Source organism: Canis lupus, chromosome 30, assembly GCF_011100685.1.
Source record: "Canis lupus familiaris isolate Mischka breed German Shepherd chromosome 30, alternate assembly UU_Cfam_GSD_1.0, whole genome shotgun sequence".
NCBI classification, from domain to species: domain Eukaryota; kingdom Metazoa; phylum Chordata; class Mammalia; order Carnivora; family Canidae; genus Canis; species Canis lupus.
Window position 1 is genome coordinate 39,457,093 of NC_049251.1, and position 17,617 is coordinate 39,474,709.

General features: G+C 37.8%; 1 protein-coding gene and 1 pseudogene across 1 annotated transcript in view; one reads left to right on the forward strand and one right to left on the reverse strand.

The window, feature by feature from the left end:
• PEAK1 (pseudopodium enriched atypical kinase 1) overlaps window positions 1-17,617 on the forward strand; it is a 245,214-nt gene that overhangs the window by 53,298 nt on the left and 174,299 nt on the right.
• LOC111093386 lies at window positions 11,710-11,991 on the reverse strand (annotated as a pseudogene).

Here is a 17,617-nt window from a genome sequence, read left to right on the forward strand (position 1 = left end):
AGCCCTGCAAACTCAGCTGGTTCTAGTTTTGAATGAGGACACAGAAACTCAGAGATTGTCACACAGTTGTATCCGATTACACTTATACTCTCTCTAGTACTTCCAACTGCTTATCAGAGAGCTTACATTTAACTAGTTTTTTCATATTCATTCTGCTGAATACCCATTAGTATACCTCAGAAGTTAGGCTATGTTAATTCTTAAAATTTTAACCTTTTATTTTTTCCATATTCAACATTTATTCAGCAGCTAGTATATTCCTGACACTTATTAAGTATTATGAGGGCTCTAGCCAAATATGAAAACCTTGTCTTCCCTCCTCCCCCAGAGTTTACAAACTGATAAATATTCCAGCCCTGTACACAAAATTTTAAAGTGAAATCAAAGAGAGCAAGGTTCTTTTTTCCAGCATTTTGTGACTGTTGGGCCAGACCACTTTCAAATTTCAAAACCCCTTTTGTTTAAATAGGGAAGCACACATAAAAGCTAAAATCAGTCCAAATGATGTCTATATCATCCAGTTTACATGGATAAGTAAGGAAGAAGTTCATAGTCGGGTTGAAATGCTTTGATAGAGAGGAAATCGTATGCAGTAAGAACCTAGAAAAGGTAGTTAGCATAAGACTTCTGAAGGGGGAAAGGTTTTACTGGAGGATTGTTACTGGAGCCAAGACAAAAAACAACAACAACAACAACAACAAAAAAAAAAAAAACTGGTCAATACAGAATCTAAAGGAAGGCTTTGTTAGGATTATAACATTTTATTATCCCAAACATTTATATCTATCACTTGCTTATAATGTTATTTCCTTTGTGAGCTACTGTGATTCTGTAGGTTTTTTTATTCCAGTAACATTTTCAAAAGGATCCTACAGTCTATGTGAAAGTGTCAGTGGGAGCTGATGTTGGTTTATGAAAATTTGCTGATCATCATGTATAGGTCCTTCATTTTGCCGCACAAAAGAGCCAAGACCCACATAAACGGTGAAGTGCTTAATGTCAGATACTTATAAACCTCAGACCTGGGACTTGGCTTGGATTATAGTCATGGTTTTGTCCTGAAGCTAAAGCTCTTGTTGAAAAATGCGTGAGGCTAAGTGATGGTTTAATAATAAAAAAATAATTTATATTTCCCAGTATTGTAATCCTTTGGGAGAGAAGTGATTAAGAAATGTGAAGTAATGGAAGTATCCTAGGTGGAATATAGATGCTAATTTATTTAGGTAAAGTATGGGGTACCTTTGGTTCAGAAAGTTCAGCTTTTTAAAGTGGAGTCACTTAATTTCTGATGTTTTTGTACTTGCCATTTTTATAATGCATGTATAGTGTGAAGATTTAATTTAATAAGAAGCCTGAGTGTGTGAGGTAATAGTAGCAATAGAATTTGTAAGCTCAGATTTATTCATACATTCTTCCTTTAACTGGCCTTTTAACTGAAGTAAAATTGATGGAAAAAGCATGAAGTTATGGAGAATTTGGAAAGGGATGCCTTGGGTTGACTGTGATTATCATAATGTATTTCAACCTTGAAACTGAGCCCTGGATGACAGAGGAAGGCAGCTTAGACATACGAAAATGCCAGATAGACAAAATAACCTTCAGCTAGTCTCTAAAAGAATGATTAAGCAGTTCAAAATGTAAATGTCATATTCTGTCACATAGCCATTTCTGGGGATTTTAAATGACCGTATCTGTTCTTTTTCTGGATCCAGAAATGTACTTCAATTCTGAATGGCATAAGGAAATATTTGGGGCCTACTGTCAGCCTTCTTCTAGTTGCTTTACCCAGGAGATAGAGTGTGCAAAAGTCAAAATATTTCTAAAAAACAATGTAAATGATACAAAAGCAAAGATTAAAAGGCATCCTCAGAATTTCCATAGTTAAGTCCAATGGAGAGTTTAGACTTGAAGTGTTTGAGGTCTTACTGATTACATCACTTACGTCTTTTTTATTTTTATTTTTTATTTATTATTTATGATAGTCACAGAGAGAGAGAGAGAGAGAGAGAGAGAGAGAGAGAGGGGCAGAGACACAGGCAGAGGGAGGAGCAGGCTCCATGCACTGGGAGCCCGATGTGGGATTCGATCCCGGGTCTCCAGGATCGCACCCTGGGCCAAAGGCAGGCGCTAAACCGCTGCACCACCCAGGGATCCCCACTTACGTCTTTAAACTCTTATTGGCTAGTTACTCTTCCTTCACTTTTCTTCAGATACTCAAAGGGAAAATGGCTAAACAAAAATGTGCATGTTAACTGTTATAATTTGCTGTATATACTAATTTTTCCTAGTGAGAATAACCTGTGTATATAAAATGAAGATGTACATTATTTCTAAGTTTCTTTCTTGTTCTAATATTCTTACCCAGACTCTTACCTTTTGCACTGTTCAAAGTTCTACCCATTCTCCATTGAATTACACCCTATCTATCAATAATTAATTTCCAGATGACCATACATTAATTATCTATTCCTTTGTCAATTAGTGGGTGGGTCCTTATTAAATGTATAATTAAGTACAAATTCTGGTTCTAACTACTTTCCTGCCCATTTTTATGAATCTTTCCCTCTGCCCTTATACTTGTTTAGTGATTTCTAATTTGCATATAATTTTTCCATATATTATTTCATCATTATAATAACCCTTTATAGTGATAAGTGCAGGCATTACTATACACATGTACGAATAAGCACCAAGTCCAAGTAGGTTAGGTGATTTGTATGACAACTGTTCTCAAACTTTTTAGTCTCAGAAAATCCCATTTAAAAAGCATCTTCTAAAATGAAATGCTTAAGGTATAGATCTAAGAAAATATATACAGATCTATAGGTGGAAAACTATATGACACTGATGTAAAAAAAATCAAAGATTTATATAAATGGGGAGATAATCTGTGTGGATTAGAATACTCAGTATTGTTAAAATATTAGTTTTTTCTATTTTATCATTTTAATCTATAGACTCAACACAGTCCCAATCAAAATCCCAGTAAGCTATTTTGTAGATATCATCATACTAACTCTAAAGTTTATATGGAAAACAAAATATCTAGTAAGGCCAAGACAATACTGAAAATGAACAAAGTTGGATTACTCAAACTACCTGATTTTAAGATTTAATGTAGGATTACAGTAATCAAGACACAGTGGTACTGGCAAGAGAATAGACACATAAATTAACAGGACAGAATAGAAAGTCCAGAATAAATTCACACAAATCTAATCAATGATCTTTGACAAAAGAGCAAAGACAATTCAATGGACAAAGGATAGTCTTTTCAATAAATAGTGCTGGAACATATGTAGTAAGTGAACCTAGGCACAGACCTTACTATTTATACAGTAATTAACACAAAATCAATCATATACCAAAATTTAAAATGTGAAACTATACCACTTATTGAAGAAGGCATAGGAGAAAATTGATAGGACTCTTTGGGTTTGGCAGTGAGTTTTAAAATACATTAGTAATGGGATGCTTTGGGTGGCTCAGTTAATCATCTAACTCTTGATTTTGGCTCAGGTCATGATGTCAGAGTTGTGAGATTGAGCCCCACTTCAGGCTCTGCGCTGAGCATGGAGCCTGCAAAGGTTCTCTCCCTTTCCTTTGGCCCCTCTCCCCCCTTGAAAATAAAAAATAAAAATATGTAAATAAAATACATTAGTAATGTGATCCAGGCAAGAAAAAAAATGGATAAGTTGGGCTTAGTTATAATTGAAAACTTCTGCTCAATGCAAGACACTGTTGAGAGTGAAAAGACAAGCTGTGGATGGGGAGAAAATATTTGCAAAACACATTTGATAAAGGAATTCTATCCAAAATATGTAGGGAACTCTTAAAAGTCAATGATAAACAAATCAACTCAATCAAAACATGAACAAAAGATTTGAAGAAACATTTCATCAAAGAAGATATATAAATGGCAAATAAGTCTATAAAAGACATTCAACATCATAGGTAATGAGGGAATTGCAAATTAAATTTTTTTTAAAATTTAAATTCAATTAATTAACATATAATGTATTACTAGCTTCGTGGGTAGAGATCAGTGATTCATCAGTCTTTTTTTTTTCTTTTTTCTTTTTTTTTAAACTTTTTAAATTTATTTATGATAGGCACACAGTGAGAGAGAGAGAGAGGCAGAGACACAGGCAGAGGGAGAAGCAGGCTCCATGCACCGGGAGCCTGACGTGGGATTCGATCCCGGATATCCAGGATCGTGCCCTGGGCCAAAGGCAGGCGCCAAACCGCTGCACCACCCAGGGATCCCTCATCAGTCTTATATACTACTCAGTGCTCATTACATCACGTACCCTCCTTAATGTCCATCACCCTGTTACCCAATCCCCCGACGCACCTCCCCTTCAGTAACCCTCAGTTTGTTCTCTGTGATTAAGAGTCTCTCATGTTGTCTCCCTCTCTGATTTTGTCTAATTTGTTCCTCTCTTCCCCTAGGATCCTCTGTTTTGTTTCTTAAATTCCACATGTGAGTGAGATCATCAGATAATTGTCTTTCTTCTGATTGACTTATTTCGCTTAGGATAACGCCCTCTAGTTCCATCCATGTTGTTGCAAATGGCAAAATTTCATTTGTTTTGATGGCTGTATTTGTTAAAACCTGTAGAACTTTCGCTGTGTGGCGTGTTCCGATGAGAGATGAAATGATTACTGAGTCCAGTATCTTGGAATAAAGAGGCCTGAAGAGGCTATACCATCAGGCACTGCCTAGAAGTGCAGGTGCCAAGGTGAAACCCCAAGTTGGGGGTGGCTCTCAGTTTTATTATTGTAGAATGTAAAGTATGCAGAAGCAAGGAGGGGAAAAACAGCTCAAGAAACCAATCATGTGGGGGGCAGCAGGAACTGCATATGTGACTATCTGCACGGGTGTCAGGGAAGCATTAACCAGGGGGTTGCAGGGGATGGGGGAATTGACCTCAGCAGGCCTGGCTATCTTATCCACCATCATGGCTGTCTTCACATGTACTGTTTTCACTATGGACTGATGGTAGGAATACTTGGCTTTTGCCACACGCATAAAGCTGTTGCCATGTATGCATGTCCCTGTTCTTATTGTTCTCTTACCCACTGAGGTCTTGCTCTCCCACAAACTATAGCAGAAGGAGTGGATATTAATATGTACAAAATTATAAAACTTTGTTTAGATGGCCAAGGATCCTGGGATGGAATGTAAAATGTGACAAAAGAATCTAAATGTAATAAGATTATATGAAACAGTGCTGCTGAAAGGGGTGGAGGAATAAGGTGCTGATCTAAGAAACTTTGAAATGAGTGGAATCTGTAAAACTAAAAGGCAAAGAGAACCATATACATAAACACTATACTCTCATACAGGGGTGTACAGGGCAAGGGTTAACAACTTTGAAACTACTCTCTATATTTCTACTATTATAGTTGGGTTACAGGTTATACACATTTCTTTATCCATCTATGGAGTGACACTTGGGTTGCTTCCATATCTTGGCTATTGTACATAATGCTGCAATAAATATAGGTGTGCATATATATTTTCAAATTAGTGTTTTCATTTTCTTTGGATAAATACCCAGTAGTGGAATTACTGGATCATATGGTAAACTTCTATTGGTTTTTTTTTTTTTTAAGGCATTAAGTTTGTATAATTTGTTACAACAGCCATAGGAAATTAATACAGTCATCAAAGAAAAGGAAGGTCTGAGAAATTGTCACAACCGAGAGTAACTTAACAATAACTACTAAATGTAATACAATGTTCTGCGTGGGATCCTTAAACAAGTTGGACATTGGAGGAAACAGGTTATCTTAATAAAATATAGACTTTAGTTAATAATGTATTTGTATAGGTTCACTTATTGTAACAAACGAGGGTAGGAGGGCAGAGAAAATAATTGTGACAAATGTATCACACTAATATAAGATGTTATAAGGGAAACTGGGTGTGGGGCACGTGGGAACTCTTGGAACTATCTTCACAGTTTGTCTACACATCAGAAACTGTTACAAAATAAAAGATACAGTAAAAAAGAAAGAAAAGGAGAAAGTACTTCTTCTGGGAATAAAATGAACCCAGAATGTTCCACCCTCAAAGCAAGGATTTCCTTACTTTTGCAACTATGTGCTGGGGAAAGTATTTTATAGGTCTCCTGTATTCCTTAAACTGTGTGTAGTCAGCCTTGCCATTCAAGGCAGATAAGCTGTTGGGAAAACAGACTTACTCAGCTACAGAGGAACTCAGGGCAAGTCACAGCTTCTAAACAAAGTAGTGCTTTGGCTTTCTTGTGGCTTGCTTGCTTTCCTTCCCGAAGAATTAAGTCCACAAGTCCTGGGATGGGGCCCAGGAAGGTAGGTGTCTGTGCTAGGAGTCCTTGGAGAAATGGCTGATTCTAGGTCTGGGGCAGAGAAAGAATAAGACAAGGTGGCTGGACACATCTTCCTGTACCAGGAAGTGAGGAATTGCTCAGAGGGGTTATATCTAAAGGACACAGAAGCGGCCTTAAAAAAATAAAAGGATACAGAAACGACCTTGACAAAAGAGCAGTCACTGGCGAATTTTTGAACAATTTGAGCATTATATAATACTCATTATCAAATTATAGCACACTGAATAAAACAGACATTCATGAGTCTGCAGTGACATAAATTAATAGAGAAAAGAAAAGGAAGCATGGAATTTGGAAGATCACAATTTGGGAACCGGTGTGGTATAATCAGTTATCCATGAAGTATCAGTGGATGCCAAAACTAATGGGTGAAAGTTTAATGAGGAATGGGCTATTCATGTAGTCTCAAAGCATCTCCTCGCAACATATCTATTAATTAAGAAGGAAGAAAGAGGAACTTCACAGCCGGAAACCTGGCAGATACTAACCCTGCTCCAGTGATGACAGCTAATGTTAATAGTAATGGAACAAAAGAAAGTCATGCACTACCTCATCATAGGATGGGGTATGAGGACCAGGAGTTCATTTCTGTGATTGTTCTAACCGAAATCTATAATGTAAATCTAATCTTGAGGAAACAACAGAGAATTCCAAATTAGGAGTCTTTCTAGATCTCTGCCTGTAACTTTCAAAATTTTATAGATCATGAAAGTCAAGGAAAAATTTAAGAATTAATTGTTACAGAGTTAGAGACTCAAAAATGTGACAATTAAATGCAACCCATGATCTGATCTTTTTGCTACAAAAGATATTAGTGGGATGATTGGTGAAACTGGATTAGGGCATAGTGATTACAGGGTATCGTTGTTGGTTTGTTGATTTTGATGATTATGTCATGGTTATTTGGGAAAATGTCCTATTAAAGGAATTACAAACCTAAGTTTTCAGCAACTTACCTAGAAATGGCTCAGAAAAAAAAAGATTATACTATTCTTGAACTTTTATGAGTTTGAAATTACTATTTTTTTAAATTATTTTTTTTAATTATCTTTAAAATTTAGAAGCCAATATGGGGGTGAAAGGATGAGAGGAAGAATTTATTCAGAATAGCTCTGATCAACTAAAGATCCCCAGACCTTGAGGAAAATTTGGCACATTAAAGAGAAGTATTAAGATCAAATATTAATTCCAGGAAAAAGAGCTTGTGGAAAGGATTTTTTCGTAATGAAAAAATACATAAATAGCCATGGAAACGTCATATTGAATGAATTTTAGAAGTTAATTCTTTTCCATGGCTGGTCTCTTTGCTAAAGGTGGGAGTGGAAGTTTAGCTCCCTGCTGGATCTTGCTGGTAGGGGCACTGGGGAGAGAAAGAAGGGAATAGACCTATTACCACTTAGTAGGATCTTGTCTGGCCTTGGTGCTGCTGGGAGGGGGTGACGTTTAGCTTCCTTTGGGCCTGGCTGACCCCAGAGAAGCGCATGGGAGGACCAATGATGAAGAAAAGAGAGAAATTTTAAGATAGAATTTATAGACCACAGCTGTACCATTCTTCTACCCTAAACTTTGGACCTTGACACCTTAAGACATATGGTTTCCTTACGCTTTTTGAATGAAGAGTTTTAGAAAGCATAATTTTAAAGGACCATTATTCCACCTAGCAATCAGTGTTTAAGTCAGAAATGTGATAAAAGACAGTTACTGGGTTTTCTCAGAGGTGGTATTAAAGATACCAAAGAACAGAAGCTGTAGGAGGTATTTTCCCTTAATGATAAATAATGGTCAAAGGGCAGATTTATGGTTGCGACTGACCTGAAATAACTGTTTTTTTAATTCAAAAACATGCTGAAAAATGACTCTTCTCTCCTATGTTGCTAGTTACATATGTAATGTACTAAACAGTACATCTTTGGTCTGTACTAGTTAGTCTGGTTTAAAACTGAAGGTAGGGCAGCCCGGGTGGCCCAGCGGTTTAGCGCTGCCTTCAGTCCAGGGTGTGATCCTGGGGTCCTGGGATCGAGTCCCACGTCGGGCTCCCTGCATGGGGCCTGCCTCTCCCTCTGCCTGCATCTCGGCCTCTCTCTCTCTGTGTCTCTCATGAATAAATAAATAAAATCTTAAAAAAACAAACAAACCCTGAAGGTAGCTAGAATCTTTGACAATTATAGTACAATTGTTAAACTATTTTAAAATTGGTGAGTATTCTTCGTTTACAGGTTGAAAGCCTAAAACATAATAAAAATAATGACTATCTCTGAAAATCATGTGATTAAGAGTTTTAAAAAAATTTTAAATACAGTGCTTATGTTCTTTGGATGATGGAAGAATTGATTAAAGTACCTGAAATACATTAGTTTTCAATAAATATTTGCTGTGAAATGAATGTTTAATCTTAAAAGATTGGAAAATACTGGCATTTCTCATGGAGCAAGAAGTAAATGTCTTGCCTGTATTACTCAATTCCTATTCTCTACTCAATAGAGAATTTGGGATTTGATGTAAATGAAAGGTACCTGGGTTAATCTTGAACTGAAATCACACAGCAAGGAGGAACCCTAATCATTAATAGCAAAATCAACTTCATTTTCTTTGCTGCAATTTAGAAGTAGCATCGACTGCGTAGCTGCCATGAACGCTGCCCACTCATAAGAGGGACTTTTGGAATCTGTTACCATTTGAGAGAAACTCTTACTGCATCCACGTGCTGCCCATGGCGGGGGCACACTGAGAGTGATTGGCATGATACATTGCTGAGTATACTGCATAGGAGAAATCCTTCCGCTCACAGATTTTTTTTATATTGTTAGATCCTGTGGCTGCCAGAAAAATGGAAGGTTCTGCTTGTTTATAGCAGAATTCCTCTGGTGCAATCAATTTTCTTTCTTTCTTTCTTTTTTTAAGATTTTATTTATTCATTTGACAGAGGGAGCAGGCACCAGCAGGGGGAGCGGCAGAGGGAGAGGGCGAAGCAGGCTCCCCGCTGAGCCCACCTCAATCCCAGGACCATGACCTGAGCTGAAGGCAGATGCTTAACCCACTGAGCCACCCAGACATCCTCTAATTTTCTTTTTATTTAAGCTATCTTCCCCAACTCCACCCAAAGCTAGTATTATAAAAAAGATTGCTGCATCCGAGCTTCTACAATCTGAAGTCTCTGCTTTTGGCCCATCCAGGTGCACAGGTATCTTAGTCATAGGAAACGACAGTCCCGTTATGTACTAATTTCATGGAGGGTCTGAGATATAGCAAAGCGCAGGACATTGTGCAATGTGAGGAACATGGCAGAGAAGGTTTTGTTTTCCACGGGAAAGACTTCCTTACCTAAGGGGTCATTAAAGTATCTAAAGGGAAAGAGGCAGTGAGTACTCGTCGGCTAAATTTTCTGCTAGGGATTCTTTGTGATTTTCAGCTGGATGACCTACTTTAAATATTCTGCAATTGCCTCAGTTTGTGATGAGGATATTGGTAAGAAAAAGTTGTGTAAAACCTCTAAGGAAATCCGTCTAATCTGTCATAAATTTTGTTTTTTTAAAAGGTATAGATGAGAAAAGGAGTAACCTTTAATCATTGAATATTACTTAATAATAATTCAGCAACTATAGGGTTTTAAAAATATTTGAATAGACCATTTTTTTCTTCAGCAATCTAAATTCAGTCCATTTGTTTTCCTTACAAATATTATCTGAAACTTAACACAGAAAAATAAGGACCAGGTGTATGGGCATACTTTGCTTTACTGCACTTTGCAGATAACTACTTTTTATTTATTTATTGTTTTTTTTTTCTTTTTACAAATTGAAGGTTTGTGGTAACCCTGTCAAGCAAGTCTATTGGCACCATTTTTCCAACAGTATTTGTTCACTTCGTGTCTTTGTGTCACATTTTGTTTATTCTTGCAATATTTCAAACTTTATCTGTATTATATTTATTATGGTGATCTGTGATTACAACTTGTTGAAACCTCACATGATGGCTAGCCTTTTCTAGCAATAAAGTATTTTTTGTTTTTAGACATAATACTATTGCACACTTAATAGACTGTAGAATAGCATAAGCATAACATTTTTATGCCCTGGGAAACCAAAAAAGTCACTTGACTCGCTTTATAGTGATATTTATTGCCGTGGTCTGAAACCAAGCCCACATTATTTCCGAACTATGTCTGTAATTGAAATTTGGGGTGTACTTACTTTGTTAATGCTGTTGGTTATAGTGATATTCACAAATATTTATCTGCTATAGTTTATAAAGCATGGATTCTTCAAATCCAATGAATTTTGTAGTTTGTAAAAGCAGTAGTGCTGGGACTTTTGAGGTAAAAACTTAGTCCTTTTTTTTTTCATCCTGTCCTAGATTTCATGTGCCTACAGATTATTTTTTAATTAAATTAAAATTTTTTTGAGAATATAAGCATGGGGGAGGGGCAAAGGGAGAAGGAGAGAGAGAATCTCAAGCAGGCTTCTTATAATCTCATGACCCAGAGGTCACTACCTGAGCCAAAATCAAGAGCTGGAAGCCTTAATCGACTAAGCCACCCAAATACTCCCAAATTTAATTTTTTTAAGTGTGGAGTTTAAGTTTCAAGACATTTTAAGTTGACTTGAAGGGAGAACTATCTAGGATTCATTTCTTTTAGAGTAATTTATCCCTATTTAAAGATTGCCCTACATGTAATAGCTGCATACAAAAAGTTATAAAACTGTCCTTGGTTTTACTGTGATAAATGAAAAATACTAAGAATACTAAGATTCTCCAGTAGAACAAAGTATGCAAGGATTTTTATGTTGTTCTTTTTGTTGTTGTTGTTAACAGTGAGAGCAGAATAACTTACTGGAATATAAAAATGAGAGCTGAATGAGCAAGCCACCACTGGAGAAAGGGAGTGTTTTCAGAGAACCAGTATTTTCCCCATCCTGTCTCCATTTGACATTGATCAAAACATACCATTGGCCATTTAGTTAAAAAAAAAAAAAACAAAAAAACAATATGAGGGGTGGCTCAGTCAGTTAAGTGTTTGCCTTCTGTTCAGGTCATGATCCCAGGGTCCTAGGATCAAGCCCCACATTGAGCTCCCTGCTCAGCAGAGAGTCTGCTTGTCTCTCTCCTCTACTGACCCCTCACTCGTGCTCTCTGTCAAATAAATAAGTAGAATCTTTGAAATTTTTTTATGTACAATGAAAGAAGGGGAAAGGGGAAAATGAGAGAATAGAGAAAACTATATTGTAGTGGTTGTGGTGGAACCAAATTGCATTTTTTTTTTTTTTTTTTTTTTTCACTGAGGATGTCTTCTTGGCTGGAAAAACTGACTTCTGGAGTAAAGTAGCAGGTTCCCTTTTTAGTAAACACTTCCTGTCTGCTGCTGGAACACATCAGTTGTATTCATCCTCCATTTCCAGGTGTGCATGTGTGTCTGTTTCATTGGTTGGCTGCCTCAGATCGCAAACGGATCTGCCCCACTGACAAACCCTGTCTTCACAATAGGCTTTCACTGGTTTACTAAATGGTGTATGCCTCAGTCTTATACTGTGATCCCAGAACCATCCTGCCCCACCACTTTCAAATTAACATGATGGTTCTTGTCGGTCCCGACTCCTTCCTTGGGCTTCTTGTTTACCATGGTGAGTGCTGGAGTCTCCCCAGCTGCTGCTTCACAAAAGGGGTACCAAGTGGGCAGCCCGGGTGGCTCAGCAGTTTAGCGCTGCCTTCCGCCCAGGGCATGATCCTGGAGACCCGGGATCGAGTCCCACGTCGGGCTCCCTGCATGGAGCCTGCTTCTCCCTCTGCCTGTGTCTCTGCCTCTCTCTCTCTCTCTCTCGAATAAATAAATAAAATCTTAAAAAAAAAAAAAGAGGAGGTACCAAGTCCCACCAAGGGAGCACACAGGTGGCACCAGGAGTGGCAAAAGAAGGAGGTGGCTGCCATGGAGCATGCCTACAGGTTTTAAAGAGCTACAGAGACGTGTTACTACACTAAAAGGATCCCCCGTGAGAAGTATTTTCACCTGACTGTTAACTGGGACTATCTGACAGGGTGATTGAATTCCTCCAAGGAGGATGAGCTGTTACGTCAGTTGAAGTGACACAGGCTTTAGGGAAGAGGCAGTCCCAGGTGTTAGTAGCACATTCCTTAACTCTAAGGCTAAGAGAAGTTTATAAGAACCTCTGTTTTTTTATTTGAAGCTTGGAGTGAGTTTGAAACTAGAATATTTTACTTCTCTTATTTGAAGTAGTGAAAATATTGGTTTTTAAGTAGCTCTTGTGAAATATAAGCTTTCTTCAGTGAAAGGCTGTAGTACTTGCCCACAGCACCCGTCAAGTCAGCTGCTCAGAGGAGCAGTCACGCTCTGTGTTATCCTAAGACCTAACTTCAGCAAACACAAGTAATACTGAACTCTTCCAAATTCAGTTTGACATCCTAACAGGGAATGGCAGTGGAACATGGTCTAGGCCTTTCAGATGTACATTTTTTTTTTTTTACAGCAGATTATTTCTGATTAAGTCCGATTTTGGCCATTTTAGACCAAGTTGGGCTTTTTATCTTTGATGTCAGAATTTGACAGTGATTGGGATCCCCGGGTGGCGCAGCGGTTTAGCGCCTGCCTTTGGCCCAGGGCGCAATCCTGGAGACCCGCGATCGAATCCCACGTCGGGCTCCCGGTGCATGGAGCCTGCTTCTCCCTCTGCCTGTGTCTCTGCCTCTCTCTCTCTCTCTCCCTCATTCTGTGAGTATCATAAATAAATAAAAAAAATAAAAGAATCTCAATTTGACAGTGATTGATACCCTGGAGGCATTTTCTATGCTATAGTACCTGGTGCTTTGGGCCGAAGTTCAAAGTGTGCTTCTTAGTGTGTATATATTTGTGTGTGTGAGTCCCTCCCTCCCTTTTACTCTCTCTCCCTATCTTCTTTCATTTATTTCCTTCCCCCTTCCTTCTTTATTTATAATAATTTATAATCATTCCCCCTTACTCATGACATTTAGATGCTTCTCTTATTCCCCAGTGGCTCATTTATTCTATCCACTACCCCTCAATGTTTTCTAATTTTTTTTATTGTGGTAAAATACAATAAGCATAAATTGTACCATCTTAACCATTTTTTAAAAAATACTTTATTTATTCATGAGAGACACACAGAGAGAGAGAGAGAGCAGCAGAGATACAAGCAGAGGGAGAAGCAGGCCCCATGCAGGGAGCCCAGTGTGGAACTCGATCCCAGGTCTCCAGGACCAGGCCCTGGGCTGAAGGCGGCGCTAAACCGCTTAGCCACCCAGGCTGCCCCCATCTTAACCATTTTAAGTGTAGAGTTGGCATTTTATACATTCATAATGTGGAACCATCAGCACCATCCATCTGTGTAACTCTTTTCATCTTGCAAAACTGCTCTGTACTTACAAACAATAACTCCCTAGAGGAGTGATGACAATACTGACTCTATCAGAGGCCCCTCATCTTGTTTCTGTCCTCTCTGTGACCTCTCTTGGGGCTATGTGCTCCAGGCCCCTTGGAGATTAGCATACGTGCCTTAGAAATGCCCACTAAGGCTGGAATGTGGGGAGGATGGCTTTGGCCCTCTGTAAATTTGTTAAAATACCATAGTCTTTCCCCTTCTTGATGCACAGGTAGCATCATGAGGTCTGTCAGTTAGGTGCATGCAAACCCTCTGAAATGCACGTGAACCCTCCGACCTTACTACAGTGCCCCACTCCGTGCCCTTGCTCTGTAGGCCAAGGGCCCGACTTTTTGGGAATTAACTGTGCAGCTCTGAATGACCCATTCAATCCTCCCTGTCAGTAAGTTTCCCTTATACAAATCTATAAATTGTGTGACATTGCCTGCTTTGTTTTTTGGTCTCAAAATGCCTTTTCCTTTTGGAGAATACTTTACATAGTCCCTCCTCCACCTTCTGATACTCCCTCTTCCCTGGTGCCCCCAGCCTTGTGGCGTCCACCATTCTACTTTCTGCCTGTATGATCTGATGACTTTAAGTGCCTTATGTAAATGGGATCATGCATGTTTGTCTTGTGACTGGTTCATTCCACTTAAGCGGATGTCTTCAAGGTCCATCTATGTTGGTAGCATTTGGCAGAAGTTCCCTCCTTTTTTGAAGCTGAATAGTATTGCATTGTGTTCATTTGTCTGTCAGTGGACGCTTGAGCAGTTTTCATGCTTTATCGTTGGTGAGTGGTGCTGCCGTGAATGCCATTGTATCTCTTCAAGACCTTGCTTTCACGTCTTTTGGGTATATACTGAGAAGTAAATTGCTGGGTAACATGCTAATTCTATCCTTAATTTTTAAGGAGTCTCCATCCTGTTTTCGGTAACAGCAGTTACCATTTTAAATGGTACCAGCAGTGCACAAGCATTCACTTCCTCCACATCCTCACCGGAACTTGTTCTGCCTTTCTGCCTGCCTCCCTCCCTTCCTTTCTTTCTTCCCCTTGTACTAGCCATTCTATTGAATGTGAGGTGGTATCTCATTGTGCTTTTGATTTGCATATATGTGAAATATATATGAGGGTTTATTTTGGGGCCTTTTGTCTTTTTTGTAGTGTCTTTGTCTGGCTTTGATATCAGGATAATATTGACCTTATAGAATGAATTAAGTAGTGTTCCCTCCTCTTCAGTGTTTTGGAAAAGTTTGAGAGGGGCTACTTTTAGTTCTTTAACTGTCTGGTAGAGTTCACTAGTGAAACCATCAGGTCCAAGGCTTCTCCTTATTTAGAGATTTTTGATTACTGATTTAGTTCTTTATTCATTATAGGTTTATTCAGATCTTCTATGTCTTCATGATTTAGTTTTGGCAGTACTGGTTTTGTGTTTCAAGGAATTTGTCCATTTCCTCTAGGTTATCCAGTTTGTTGGTGAACAGCTGTTCATAGAACTGGTTTTTTTTCAAATATTTTTTTCAAATATTTGAGAGAGAGAGAGCATTCATACGTGCATAAAAAATGGGGGGAGAGGAAGAGGGAGAGGGACAAGTAGACTCCTTGCTGAGTGCAGATACCTCTGTGGGGTTCTATCTCAAGGCCCTGAGATCACGACCTGAGCCAGAACCAAGAGTCAGACGCTCAACTGACCGAACCACCGAGGTGCTCCAAACTCTTTTATACTTCTTTTTATTTCTGTAGAATTGGTAGTAATGACTCCAGTTTTATTTCTGATGTCAGTAATTTGAGTCTTTTCTGCTTTTTAGACCGTCTAGCTAAAGATTTGTCGTTTTGTTGATTTTTTTCAAAGAACCCACTTTTGGTTTCAATTGTTTGTCCTCTATGGCTTTTCTGTCCTCTATTTCATTTATCTCTGTTCTAATCTTTATTATTTCCTTCCTTCTGCTACCTTTGGGTTTAGTTTATTCTTTGGTTGCTTAAGTTGGAAGGTTAAGTTGCTGATTTGAGCTCTTGTTTTTTTAATGCAAGCATTTGTAGCTATATATTTTCCCCTTAAGCACTGCTTTCCCTGCATCCCGTCAATTTTGACATGTTGTATTTTCATTTTCAGTTATCTTTAAATATTTTCTAATATCTCTTGTGACTTATTTTTTAATCCATTGGTTGTAAGAGTATGTAATTTCCACAAATTTGTGAATTTTCTAGTTTTACTTCTGTTGTTGGTTTCTAACTTCATCCTGTTGTGGTTGCAAAAGATATATTTTGTATGATATCTTTCTAAATCTGTTGAGGCTTAATTCATGGCTGAACATATGGTCTGTCCTAGAAAATGTCTCATGTGCATCTGTGAAGAATATGTACTCTGTTGTTGGGTAGAGGGTTCTGTATATGTCTTTTGGGTCTAGTTGGTTTATTATGTTTAGTCTCTATTATCTTCTATTGGTTGTGTTATCCATTATTGTGAGTGGGATATTGAGGCCTCCAACTATTATTGTAGAACTGTTCGTTTCTCCCTTTAAGATTAATTAGAGAGCACATGAGCAAGGGGGAGGGGCAGAGGGAGAGGTAGAAGCAGACTCCCCACTGAGCAGGGAGCTTGACATGGGGCTGGATCCCAGGACCCTGAAATCATGACCTAAGCCAAAGGCAGACACTTAACTGACTGAGCCACCCAGGTGCACTGGAAAAGTGTGCACTCTCCCTTCAACTTTGTGTTTTTGCTTCATATGCTTTGATGGTCTGTCAGTAGGTGTATAAATGTGCATAATTGTTATCTTCTGCTGTAGTGAATCTTTTATTAATATAATATCTTCTAATTTTTAATGAGACAAAATCATGAGTATTTTAAAAAGCAATGAATCTTATATAATATACTTATATATAATAGACTTCCTCCTCTATCTGAAAAGTTAAATATTTAATATTGCCCCTCATTGTAATTACATCACTTACAACTTTTATTTTTACATACATTAACAAATAATTTATTGTTTATTGCAAATATGCCAAATTCTTTGTAGGAGAAACAGTCACTGTTGAAATTTTAGCTGAAAAAACTATGGATGCAAATAAAACAGGAAGAGAAACATTCTGTTTCTCCACATTTTAAAAAAAAATTGATGTATTTGAAATTGAGTGGATACATCTATAAAGCATAAGCTCATTCTTACTGTTCTAACATTTTGGTTTCTTATGAAATGGATGTGTTCCTCCTATACAAAAAACTTTAGGTAGGTCTGATCCCCTGTTGAAATTTTTCAGCTCTGCTTATGATCTGCTGATGCTTTTATACAGTGCCCTGTTGGAATTTACTGGCCTATAGTCTTGATAAGGTTTTTCATATTAAGATGAGTCAGTTTTCAGTATTAATAATTCCATGGTAACCTATGGGGAATAGTTTCTGCTTAAATGAGTTAGGAAATGGTAAATCTTTAATAATAAGATTAAAGTATTTGAATGTTTGAGAAGTGAGAATTAATTAAACATACTTGACAGAAGACCATGTTTTCTTCAAAGCAACTATTGTCTCCAAATCCAATAAAAATGAAGTTTTAATATAATATTCTGTAGAGTATTACTGGCTCAATAATACTCTTGACTGTCATTTTTCTCTTCCTTAGTATTGGCTACTGTTTTTTGTTGTATTTACATAATGCTTGTTTTAACATAACACTCTTATCAGTTAGGAAATATATAACTTAATAAAAATTTAGAGAACAGGCTATTGAAATGATCATTTATTAGGAATATTTCTTTGTCTTTTTCTTTTTCTTTTTCTTTTTTTTATTAGGAATATTTCTGACCCCCAGTGTTGCCTATATGTATGAGCCATAAGGTCACCCTGAGGAGTACTC